Source organism: Schistocerca gregaria, unplaced genomic scaffold (assembly GCF_023897955.1).
Source record: "Schistocerca gregaria isolate iqSchGreg1 unplaced genomic scaffold, iqSchGreg1.2 ptg000470l, whole genome shotgun sequence".
NCBI lineage: Eukaryota > Metazoa > Arthropoda > Insecta > Orthoptera > Acrididae > Schistocerca > Schistocerca gregaria.
This window is the reverse complement of record NW_026061884.1, coordinates 3,037,864-3,049,644: the sequence shown is the minus strand read 5'-3', so window position 1 is coordinate 3,049,644 and position 11,781 is coordinate 3,037,864. Positions and strand designations below refer to the sequence as shown.

The following is an 11,781-nucleotide window of genomic DNA, read 5'->3' as shown; positions in this document are numbered from 1 at the left end:
TCTCAGAAATGATTATGACATAAAAGTGAAGTACGTGACGAGTGTGACGTTAGGAAAACATTAGGCAGCATGGAGAGATTCTGTATGGGACCACCCAACCCAAACGAGTACTGTGTGACGTGCTACCCGGCAAGTATTCACCGAGGTAGCCGGCTATCTCAGTCGGTAGAGCGTCAGACTCTTATTCCCAGGGTCGTGGGTTCGAGCCAGACGCTGGGCGGAACGGAATTTTGTTCCGCTGCAGGTGTAAATTACCGTTTTTCTGATTAACGAGATTTAATGGAAATAGCAACTTTAAACTTTGCCTACGTCTCTGTCAGTCGCAAGGAAACTGTATTTGAAGGTGAAGGTGATTTTGTAGACATGTGTGAAAGACATGTTCTGAAATGCAAGTGTTGTGGTTTGGAGAGCACATCGGTTACGTGTCAGATGTGTAGCCAAGCAGTAATTTGTCGCCATAGCTGCAAATATTAGCCGGTAATATGAAGTGTTGTCAGCTAAAGTCTGATGGTGCAGACGACCGTAAGGACGAAGTACCCAAGCGTACCGCTAGGCCGCGCCTCTTTAGCTCAGTGGTAGAGCACTGGTCTAATAAACCAGGGGTCGTAAGTTCCATCCTCACAGGAGAAAGATGAATTTTGGAAATCAGTTGCGCGTCGTGGCCGTATAGCAAACAGTACCTGTGATGACGAACAATTAGCGACAGGCGTTTTTTTAAGATTTACTCTCAGATGTGATTAAGGCGAATGGCGCAGATAAAGCATTTGCCAAAGCGGTACAGCATAAGGTGGGACGAGGCAGTCTGAATTACATTTTATAGATGTATTTCTCACATATCTCAGAGTCTCTCGCGATCTTCGTCGTCGTCCTCGTCGTCGTCGTCGTCGTCGTCGTCGCCGCCGCCGCTTCTGCAGAAGTAGCAAATGGCCATCGTAGCAAATGCGGCGAGGGACGGCCTGCCTTCGATTCCGAATGCACAAATTGTGTGGTCTTGTTTCTCAGTCTATATTTGGTCGGTCACGTCAGAGGTTGAATGTAACGAATGGGTGGGAAAGAGCAAGGGGCAGCGGCTGTGTAGAACGAAAACACAAATCCTCAGGGGTGTGAGCGTTTCGAGATGAGTCGTATACATGTAAATGTTGATCGTCAGTGACCGTGTGGTCTAATGGATAAGGCGTCGGACTTCGTATCTGAAGATTACAGGTTCGAATGCTGTCACGCTTGTGTTTTTCCAGTTCTGAAAAAGAAACATACCGTTTTAATGTAGCAATTGAGCAGTACGAAACCGTCTGAATGTTGCTGTTGACCATTTTTTGCTTGGAGATGCTCTTGAGCTTGAAACACACACAGCAAGACCGGTGTTAACTAACGAAATGGTCGGCAGAGTGCCGACACCGCGAGTTTTGACTGGCACTTGCACATCTAAAACAACGTCGGAAAGTAACTCGTTCGGCTTTTGAGTCACATAAAGTATGTGTGTTAATTTTGACGCCACTAGCTCTGCTTGTTGTCATGCAATTTCTTTGCCTCTCAGAAATGATTATGACATAAAAGTGAAGTACGTGACGAGTGTGAAGTTAGGAAAACATTAGGCAGCATGGAGAGATTCTGTATGGGACCACCCAACCCAAACGAGTACTGTGTGACGTGCTCCCCGGCAAGTATTCACCGAGGTAGCCGGCTATCTCAGTCGGTAGAGCGTCAGACTCTTATTCCCAGGGTCGTGGGTTCGAGCCAGACGCTGGGCGGAACGGAATTTTGTTCCGCTGCAGGTGTAAATTACCGTTTTTCTGATTAACGAGATTTAATGGAAATAGCAACTTTAAACTTTGCCTACGTCTCTGTCAGTCGCAAGGAAACTGTATTTGAAGGTGAAGGTGATTTTGTAGACATGTGTGAAAGACATGTTCTGAAATGCAAGTGTTGTGGTTTGGAGAGCACATCGGTTACGTGTCAGATGTGTAGCCAAGCAGTAATTTGTCGCCATAGCTGCAAATATTAGCCGGTAATATGAAGTGTTGTCAGCTAAAGTCTGATGGTGCAGACGACCGTAAGGACGATGTACCCAAGCGTACCGCTAGGCCGCGCCTCTTTAGCTCAGTGGTAGAGCACTGGTCTAATAAACCAGGGGTCGTAAGTTCCATCCTCACAGGAGAAAGATGAATTTTGGAAATCAGTTGCGCGTCGTGGCCGTATAGCAAACAGTACCTGTGATGACGAACAATTAGCGACAGGCGTTTTTTTAAGATTTACTCTCAGATGTGATTAAGGCGAATGGCGCAGATAAAGCATTTGCCAAAGCGGTACAGCATAAGGTGGGACGAGGCAGTCTGAATTACATTTTATAGATGTATTTCTCACATATCTCAGAGTCTCTCGCGATCTTCGTCGTCGTCCTCGTCGTCGTCGTCGTCGTCGTCGTCGTCGTCGCCGCCGCCGCTTCTGCAGAAGTAGCAAATGGCCATCGTAGCAAATGCGGCGAGGGACGGCCTGCCTTCGATTCCGAATGCACAAATTGTGTGGTCTTGTTTCTCAGTCTATATTTGGTCGGTCACGTCAGAGGTTGAATGTAACGAATGGGTGGGAAAGAGCAAGGGGCAGCGGCTGTGTAGAACGAAAACACAAATCCTCAGGGGTGTGAGCGTTTCGAGATGAGTCGTATACATGTAAATGTTAATCGTCAGTGACCGTGTGGTCTAATGGATAAGGCGTCGGACTTCGTATCTGTAGATTACAGGTTCGAATGCTGTCACGCTTGTGTTTTTCCAGTTCTGAAAAAGAAACATACCGTTTTAATGTAGCAATTGAGCAGTACGAAACCGTCTGAATGTTGCTGTTGACCATTTTTTGCTTGGAGATGCTCTTGAGCTTGAAACACACACAGCAAGACCGGTGTTAACTAACGAAATGGTCGGCAGAGTGCCGACACCGCGAGTTTTGACTGGCACTTGCACATCTAAAACAACGTCGGAAAGTAACTCGTTCGGCTTTTGAGTCACATAAAGTATGTGTGGTAATTTTGACGCCACTAGCTCTGCTTGTTGTCATGCAATTTCTTTGCCTCTCAGAAATGATTATGACATAAAAGTGAAGTACGTGACGAGTGTGACGTTAGGAAAACATTAGGCAGCATGGAGAGATTCTGTATGGGACCACCCAACCCAAACGAGTACTGTGTGACGTGCTACCCGGCAAGTATTCACCGAGGTAGCCGGCTATCTCAGTCGGTAGAGCGTCAGACTATTATTCCCAGGGTCGTGGGTTCGAGCCAGACGCTGGGCGGAACGGAATTTTGTTCCGCTGCAGGTGTAAATTACCGTTTTTCTGATTAACGAGATTTAATGGAAATAGCAACTTTAAACTTTGCCTACGTCTCTGTCAGTCGCAAGGAAACTGTATTTGAAGGTGAAGGTGATTTTGTAGACATGTGTAAAAGACATGTTCTGAAATGCAAGTGTTGTGGTTTGGAGAGCACATCGGTTACGTGTCAGATGTGTAGCCAAGCAGTAATTTGTCGCCATAGCTGCAAATATTAGCCGATAATATGAATTGTTGTCAGCTAAAGTCTGATGATGCAGACGACCGTAAGGACGAAGTACCCAAGAGTACCGCTAGGCCGCGCCTCTTTAGCTCAGTGGTAGAGCACTGGTCTAATAAACCAGGGGTCGTAAGTTCCATCCTCACAGGAGAAAGATGAATTTTGGAAATCAGTTGCGCGTCGTGGCCGTATAGCAAACAGTGCCTGTGATGACGAACAATTAGCGACAGGCGTTTTTTTAAGATTTACTCTCAGATGTGATTAAGGCGAATGGCGCAGATAAAGCATTTGCCAAAGCGGTACAGCATAAGGTGGGACGAGGCAGTCTGAATTACATTTTATAGATGTATTTCTCACATATCTCAGAGTCTCTCGCGATCTTCGTCGTCGTCGTCGTCGTCGTCGTCGTCGTCGCCGCCGCCGCTTCTGCAGAAGTAGCAAATGGCCATCGTAGCAAATGCGGCGAGGGACGGCCTGCCTTCGATTCCGAATGCACAAATTGTGTGGTCTTGTTTCTCAGTCTATATTTGGTCGGTCACGTCAGAGGTTGAATGTAACGAATGGGTGGGAAAGAGCAAGGGGCAGCGGCTGTGTAGAACGAAAACACAAATCCTCAGGGGTGTGAGCGTTTCGAGATGAGTCGTATACATGTAAATGTTAATCGTCAGTGACCGTGTGGTCTAATGGATAAGGCGTCGGACTTCGTATCTGAAGATTACAGGTTCGAATGCTGTCACGCTGGTGTTTTTCCAGTTCTGAAAAAGAAACATACCGTTTTAATGTAGCAATTGAGCAGTACGAAACCGTCTGAATGTTGCTGTTGACCATTTTTTGCTTGGAGATGCTCTTGAGCTTGAAACACACACAGCAAGACCGGTGTTAACTAACGAAATGGTCGGCAGAGTGCCGACACCGCGAGTTTTGACTGGCACTTGCACATCTAAAACAACGTCGGAAAGTAACTCGTTCGGCTTTTGAGTCACATAAAGTATGTGTGGTAATTTTGACGCCACTAGCTCTGCTTGTTGTCATGCAATTTCTTTGCCTCTCAGAAATGATTATGACATAAAAGTGAAGTACGTGACGAGTGTGACGTTAGGAAAACATTAGGCAGCATGGAGAGATTCTGTATGGGACCACCCAACCCAAACGAGTACTGTGTGACGTGCTACCCGGCAAGTATTCACCGAAGTAGCCGGCTATCTCAGTCGGTAGAGCGTCAGACTATTATTCCCAGGGTCGTGGGTTCGAGCCAGACGCTGGGCGGAACGGAATTTTGTTCCGCTGCAGGTGTAAATTACCGTTTTTCTGATTAACGAGATTTAATGGAAATAGCAACTTTAAACTTTGCCTACGTCTCTGTCAGTCGCAAGGAAACTGTATTTGAAGGTGAAGGTGATTTTGTAGACATGTGTAAAAGACATGTTCTGAAATGCAAGTGTTGTGGTTTGGAGAGCACATCGGTTACGTGTCAGATGTGTAGCCAAGCAGTAATTTGTCGCCATAGCTGCAAATATTAGCCGATAATATGAATTGTTGTCAGCTAAAGTCTGATGATGCAGACGACCGTAAGGACGAAGTACCCAAGAGTACCGCTAGGCCGCGCCTCTTTAGCTCAGTGGTAGAGCACTGGTCTAATAAACCAGGGGTCGTAAGTTCCATCCTCACAGGAGAAAGATGAATTTTGGAAATCAGTTGCGCGTCGTGGCCGTATAGCAAACAGTGCCTGTGATGACGAACAATTAGCGACAGGCGTTTTTTTAAGATTTACTCTCAGATGTGATTAAGGCGAATGGCGCAGATAAAGCATTTGCCAAAGCGGTACAGCATAAGGTGGGACGAGGCAGTCTGAATTACATTTTATAGATGTATTTCTCACATATCTCAGAGTCTCTCGCGATCTTCGTCGTCGTCGTCGTCGTCGTCGTCGCCGCCGCCGCCGCTTCTGCAGAAGTAGCAAATGGCCATCGTAGCAAATGCGGCGAGGGACGGCCTGCCTTCGATTCCGAATGCACAAATTGTGTGGTCTTGTTTCTCAGTCTATATTTGGTCGGTCACGTCAGAGGTTGAATGTAACGAATGGGTGGGAAAGAGCAAGGGGCAGCGGCTGTGTAGAACGAAAACACAAATCCTCAGGGGTGTGAGCGTTTCGAGATGAGTCGTATACATGTAAATATTATCGTCAGTGACCGTGTGGTCTAATGGATAAGGCGTCGGACTTCGTATCTGAAGATTACAGGTTCGAATGCTGTCACGCTTGTGTTTTTCCAGTTCTGAAAAAGAAACATACCGTTTTAATGTAGCAATTGAGCAGTACGAAACCGTCTGAATGTTGCTGTTGACCATTTTTTGCTTGGAGATGCTCTTGAGCTTGAAACACACACAGCAAGACCGGTGTTAACTAACGAAATGGTCGGCAGAGTGCCGACACCGCGAGTTTTGACTGGCACTTGCACATCTAAAACAACGTCGGAAAGTAACTCGTTCGGCTTTTGAGTCACATAAAGTATGTGTGTTAATTTTGACGCCACTAGCTCTGCTTGTTGTCATGCAATTTCTTTGCCTCTCAGAAATGATTATGACATAAAAGTGAAGTACGTGACGAGTGTGACGTTAGGAAAACATTAGGCAGCATGGAGAGATTCTGTATGGGACCACCCAACCCAAACGAGTACTGTGTGACGTGCTACCCGGCAAGTATTCACCGATGTAGCCGGCTATCTCAGTCGGTAGAGCGTCAGACTCTTATTCCCAGGGTCGTGGGTTCGAGCCAGACGCTGGGCGGAACGGAATTTTGTTCCGCTGCAGGTGTAAATTACCGTTTTTCTGATTAACGAGATTTAATGGAAATAGCAACTTTAAACTTTGCCTACGTCTCTGTCAGTCGCAAGGAAACTGTATTTGAAGGTGAAGGTGATTTTGTAGACATGTGTGAAAGACATGTTCTGAAATGCAAGTGTTGTGGTTTGGAGAGCACATCGGTTACGTGTCAGATGTGTAGCCAAGCAGTAATTTGTCGCCATAGCTGCAAATATTAGCCGGTAATATGAAGTGTTGTCAGCTAAAGTCTGATGGTGCAGACGACCGTAAGGACGAAGTACCCAAGCGTACCGCTAGGCCGCGCCTCTTTAGCTCAGTGGTAGAGCACTGGTCTAATAAACCAGGGGTCGTAAGTTCCATCCTCACAGGAGAAAGATGAATTTTGGAAATCAGTTGCGCGTCGTGGCCGTATAGCAAACAGTACCTGTGATGACGAACAATTAGCGACAGGCGTTTTTTTAAGATTTACTCTCAGATGTGATTAAGGCGAATGGCGCAGATAAAGCATTTGCCAAAGCGGTACAGCATAAGGTGGGACGAGGCAGTCTGAATTACATTTTATAGATGTATTTCTCACATATCTCAGAGTCTCTCGCGATCTTCGTCGTCGTCCTCGTCGTCGTCGTCGTCGTCGTCGTCGTCGCCGCCGCCGCTTCTGCAGAAGTAGCAAATGGCCATCGTAGCAAATGCGGCGAGGGACGGCCTGCCTTCGATTCCGAATGCACAAATTGTGTGGTCTTGTTTCTCAGTCTATATTTGGTCAGTCACGTCAGAGGTTGAATGTAACGAATGGGTGGGAAAGAGCAAGGGGCAGCGGCTGTGTAGAACGAAAACACAAATCCTCAGGGGTGTGAGCGTTTCGAGATGAGTCGTATACATGTAAATGTTGATCGTCAGTGACCGTGTGGTCTAATGGATAAGGCGTCGGACTTCGTATCTGAAGATTACAGGTTCGAATGCTGTCACGCTTGTGTTTTTCCAGTTCTGAAAAAGAAACATACCGTTTTAATGTAGCAATTGAGCAGTACGAAACCGTCTGAATGTTGCTGTTGACCATTTTTTGCTTGGAGATGCTCTTGAGCTTGAAACACACACAGCAAGACCGGTGTTAACTAACGAAATGGTCGGCAGAGTGCCGACACCGCGAGTTTTGACTGGCACTTGCACATCTAAAACAACGTCGGAAAGTAACTCGTTCGGCTTTTGAGTCACATAAAGTATGTGTGGTAATTTTGACGCCACTAGCTCTGCTTGTTGTCATGCAATTTCTTTGCCTCTCAGAAATGATTATGACATAAAAGTGAAGTACGTGACGAGTGTGACGTTAGGAAAACATTAGGCAGCATGGAGAGATTCTGTATGGGACCACCCAACCCAAACGAGTACTGTGTGACGTGCTACCCGGCAAGTATTCACCGAGGTAGCCGGCTATCTCAGTCGGTAGAGCGTCAGACTCTTATTCCCAGGGTCGTGGGTTCGAGCCAGACGCTGGGCGGAACGGAATTTTGTTCCGCTGCAGGTGTAAATTACCGTTTTTCTGATTAACGAGATTTAATGGAAATAGCAACTTTAAACTTTGCCTACGTCTCTGTCAGTCGCAAGGAAACTGTATTTGAAGGTGAAGGTGATTTTGTAGACATGTGTGAAAGACATGTTCTGAAATGCAAGTGTTGTGGTTTGGAGAGCACATCGGTTACGTGTCAGATGTGTAGCCGAGCAGTAATTTGTCGCCATAGCTGCAAATATTAGCCGGTAATATGAAGTGTTGTCAGCTAAAGTCTGATGGTGCAGACGACCGTAAGGACGAAGTACCCAAGCGTACCGCTAGGCCGCGCCTCTTTAGCTCAGTGGTAGAGCACTGGTCTAATAAACCAGGGGTCGTAAGTTCCATCCTCACAGGAGAAAGATGAATTTTGGAAATCAGTTGCGCGTCGTGGCCGTATAGCAAACAGTACCTGTGATGACGAACAATTAGCGACAGGCGTTTTTTTAAGATTTACTCTCAGATGTGATTAAGGCGAATGGCGCAGATAAAGCATTTGCCAAAGCGGTACAGCATAAGGTGGGACGAGGCAGTCTGAATTACATTTTATAGATGTATTTCTCACATATCTCAGAGTCTCTCGCGATCTTCGTCGTCGTCCTCGTCGTCGTCGTCGTCGTCGTCGTCGTCGTCGTCGCCGCCGCCGCTTCTGCAGAAGTAGCAAATGGCCATCGTAGCAAATGCGGCGAGGGACGGCCTGCCTTCGATTCCGAATGCACAAATTGTGTGGTCTTGTTTCTCAGTCTATATTTGGTCGGTCACGTCAGAGGTTGAATGTAACGAATGGGTGGGAAAGAGCAAGGGGCAGCGGCTGTGTAGAACGAAAACACAAATCCACAGGGGTGTGAGCGTTTCGAGATGAGTCGTATACATGTAAATGTTGATCGTCAGTGACCGTGTGGTCTAATGGATAAGGCGTCGGACTTCGTATCTGAAGATTACAGGTTCGAATGCTGTCACGCTTGTGTTTTTCCAGTTCTGAAAAAGAAACATACCGTTTTAATGTAGCAATTGAGCAGTACGAAACCGTCTGAATGTTGCTGTTGACCATTTTTTGCTTGGAGATGCTCTTGAGCTTGAAACACACACAGCAAGACCGGTGTTAACTAACGAAATGGTCGGCAGAGTGCCGACACCGCGAGTTTTGACTGGCACTTGCACATCTAAAACAACGTCGGAAAGTAACTCGTTCGGCTTTTGAGTCACATAAAGTATGTGTGTTAATTTTGACGCCACTAGCTCTGCTTGTTGTCATGCAATTTCTTTGCCTCTCAGAAATGATTATGACATAAAAGTGAAGTACGTGACGAGTGTGACGTTAGGAAAACATTAGGCAGCATGGAGAGATTCTGTATGGGACCACCCAACCCAAACGAGTACTGTGTGACGTGCTACCCGGCAAGTATTCACCGAGGTAGCCGGCTATCTCAGTCGGTAGAGCGTCAGACTCTTATTTCCAGGGTCGTGGGTTCGAGCCAGACGCTGGGCGGAACGGAATTTTGTTCCGCTGCAGGTGTAAATTACCGTTTTTCTGATTAACGAGATTTAATGGAAATAGCAACTTTAAACTTTGCCTACGTCTCTGTCAGTCGCAAGGAAACTGTATTTGAAGGTGAAGGTGATTTTGTAGACATGTGTGAAAGACATGTTCTGAAATGCAAGTGTTGTGGTTTGGAGAGCACATCGGTTACGTGTCAGATGTGTAGCCAAGCAGTAATTTGTCGCCATAGCTGCAAATATTAGCCGGTAATATGAAGTGTTGTCAGCTAAAGTCTGATGGTGCAGACGACCGTAAGGACGAAGTACCCAAGCGTACCGCTAGGCCGCGCCTCTTTAGCTCAGTGGTAGAGCACTGGTCTAATAAACCAGGGGTCGTAAGTTCCATCCTCACAGGAGAAAGATGAATTTTGGAAATCAGTTGCGCGTCGTGGCCGTATAGCAAACAGTACCTGTGATGACGAACAATTAGCGACAGGCGTTTTTTTAAGATTTACTCTCAGATGTGATTAAGGCGAATGGCGCAGATAAAGCATTTGCCAAAGCGGTACAGCATAAGGTGGGACGAGGCAGTCTGAATTACATTTTATAGATGTATTTCTCACATATCTCAGAGTCTCTCGCGATCTTCGTCGTCGTCCTCGTCGTCGTCGTCGTCGTCGTCGTCGTCGCCGCCGCCGCTTCTGCAGAAGTAGCAAATGGCCATCGTAGCAAATGCGGCGAGGGACGGCCTGCCTTCGATTCCGAATGCACAAATTGTGTGGTCTTGTTTCTCAGTCTATATTTGGTCGGTCACGTCAGAGGTTGAATGTAACGAATGGGTGGGAAAGAGCAAGGGGCAGCGGCTGTGTAGAACGAAAACACAAATCCTCAGGGGTGTGAGCGTTTCGAGATGAGTCGTATACATGTAAATGTTGGTCGTCAGTGACCGTGTGGCCTAATGGATAAGGCGTCGGACTTCGGCTCTGAAGATTACAGTTTCGAATGCTGTCACGCTTGTGTTTTTCCAGTTCTGAAAAAGAAACATACCGTTTTAATGTAGCAATTGAGCAGTACGAAACCGTCTGAATGTTGCTGTTGACCTTTTTTTGCTTGGAGATGCTCTTGAGCTTGAAACACACACAGCAAGACCGGTGTTAACTAGCGAAATGGTCGGCAGAGTGCCGACACCGCGAGTTTTGACTGGCACTTGCACATCTAAAACAACGTCGGAAAGTAACTCGTTCGGCTTTTGAGTCACATAAAGTATGTGTGTTAATTTTGACGCCACTAGCTCTGCTTGTTGTCATGCAATTTCTTTGCCTCTCAGAAATGATTATGACATAAAAGTGAAGTACGTGACGAGTGTGACGTTAGGAAAACATTAGGCAGCATGGAGAGATGCTGTATGGGACCACCCAACCCAAACGAGTACTGTGTGACGTGCTACCCGGCAAGTATTCACCGAGGTAGCCTGCTATCTCAGTCGGTAGAGCGTCAGACACTTAATCCCAGGATCGTGGGTTCGAGCCAGACGCTGGGCGAAACGGAATTTTGTTCCGCTGCAGGTGTGAATTACCGTTTTTCTGATTAACGAGATTTAATGGAAATAGCAACTTTAAACTTTGCCTACGTCTCTGTCAGTCGCAAGGAAACTGTATTTGAAGGTGAAGGTGATTTTGTAGACATGTGTAAAAGACATGTTCTGAAATGCAAGTGTTGTGGTTTGGAGAGCACATCGGTTACGTGTCAGATGTGTAGCCAAGCAGTAATTTGTCGCCATAGCTGCAAATATTAGCCGATAATATGAATTGTTGTCAGCTAAAGTCTGATGATGCAGACGACCGTAAGGACGATGTACCCAAGAGTACCGCTAGGCCGCGCCTCTTTAGCTCAGTGGTAGAGCGCTGGTCTAATAAACCAGGGGTCGTAAGTTCCATCCTCACAGGAGAAAGATGAATTTTGGAAATCAGTTGCGCGTCGTGGCCGTATAGCAAACAGTACCTGTGATGACCAACAATTAGCGACAGGCGTTTTTTTAAGATTTACTCTCAGATGTGATTAAGGCGAATGGCGCAGATAAAGCATTTGCCAAAGCGGTACAGCATAAGGTGGGACGAGGCAGTCTGAATTACATTTTATAGATGTATTTCTCACATATCTCAGAGCCTCTCGCGATCTTCGTCGTCGTCGTCGTCGTCGTCGTCGTCGTCGTCGCCGCCGCCGCCGCTTCTGCAGAAGTAGCAAATGGCCATCGTAGCAAATGCGGCGAGGGACGCCCTGCCTTCGATTCCGAATGCACAAAGTGTGTGGTCTTGTTTCTCAGTCTATATTTGGTCGGTCTCGTCAGAGGTTGAATGTAACGAATGGGTGGGAAAGAGCAAGGGGCAGCGGCTGTGTAGAA

The 11,781-nt window shown here is 46.7% G+C and overlaps 1 non-coding gene across 1 annotated transcript; it reads left to right on the top strand.

The window, feature by feature from the left end:
• The first annotated feature begins 11,259 nt into the window (after window positions 1-11,259).
• Trnai-aau (transfer RNA isoleucine (anticodon AAU)) lies at window positions 11,260-11,331 on the top strand. Its single transcript has one exon. It is a non-coding gene; the product is annotated as a tRNA-Ile (tRNA).
• The last annotated feature ends 450 nt before the right edge of the window (window positions 11,332-11,781 follow it).